Here is a 1,154-nt window from a genome sequence, read left to right on the forward strand (position 1 = left end):
AGAGAGAGAGAGAGAGAGAGAGTGTGTGTGTGTGTGTGTGTGTGAGAGAGAGAGAGAGAGAGAGAGAGAGAGAGAGCTGAGTCTTTACAAGTTCCCCGAGAGATGCTGATCTGATGAGCCTTGACGAGGGCCAAGTGGTTTGAACCCAGACACTCGGTTCACAGGGCCACGGTTACACGGTTTGCTTTTGTTTCCCCCTCTTTCCTCCTCTCTTATCTTTTTCCTCTCCTCCCCCCCCCCTCCTCTCCCTGACACAAGACTTAACGTGAGACAAAAGGGAATTGCGCTGAGAGGTGGCCTATTGCCAGTCGTGAGTAGAGAGTGTGCGGTCAGGTCTAGGGTGTCGGTGTTAATTGAGGTTGCTTTGTGGGGTTTTTTCCCCTTTTCTTTTGAATTTTTTTGGTACCGGTTAGTTTTACGACGCTCACAACGACATAAGATCATATTATTAGAGTGCGGGGCACATTAAACATTTACAATTGGTAGGCCATTTTGAATTTTCCACGCGTGGCGGCCAAGGCCTACTCTTATCGATTTTGGACCACCGATGGATCTTTATTGTTCATAACTTGCAAACGGGTTCTCCGAGATTTTTCGACCTTGTCCGAGAAGGTTAGGTGTAGATCTTTCTTACCAGAAGATCAGGGGTATGGTTCGTTTCTTTGTACATGTACTATTTTTATTTTTTGTTTTCATTTTGGGGGTCCTTGGTAGGGTGGAGCTGGGGAGGGAGGAGCGGTGTAAAAAGAGGATGGGTAGGGGTCGTGTATTTTTCACTTCTTTCCTGTGGGGATTTTAAAAAAAGGATTTTCAAGGGATTGTGTGTGTGTGGGGGGGGGGGGGGGTGTGTGTGTGTGTGTGTGTGTGTGTTGACTTGCATTAGCCAATGTGCCTTGTTCTTCCACTTCAAACATACAGATAGATAGATAGATAGATAGTGAGAGAGAGAGAGAGAGAGAGAGAGAGAGAGAGAGAGAGAGAGAGAGAGAGAGACCTTCAGATACATGACATAGACATACATATAGTATTAAAATGATTTACGTTTCCGCGGCTGGTTATGCAATCAATAGGACAGCAACAGAGGGACCGTTGGAAGCTTTAGTGAGATTTGGGCTAGTGTTCTATTACACTATTTTTAAATTATTTTTTTTAAA

At 45.0% G+C, this 1,154-nt stretch overlaps 1 protein-coding gene across 1 annotated transcript in view; it reads right to left on the reverse strand.

Moving 5' to 3' along the window:
• Positions 1-1,154, reverse strand: part of LOC101850792 (GTP-binding protein Di-Ras2) — a gene marked incomplete in the record, with an annotated part of 68,379 nt that overhangs the window by 27,741 nt on the left and 39,484 nt on the right.

The sequence above is a fragment of the Aplysia californica genome, unplaced genomic scaffold, assembly GCF_000002075.1.
Source record: "Aplysia californica isolate F4 #8 unplaced genomic scaffold, AplCal3.0 scaffold00101, whole genome shotgun sequence".
In the NCBI taxonomy this organism is placed as follows: domain Eukaryota; kingdom Metazoa; phylum Mollusca; class Gastropoda; order Aplysiida; family Aplysiidae; genus Aplysia; species Aplysia californica.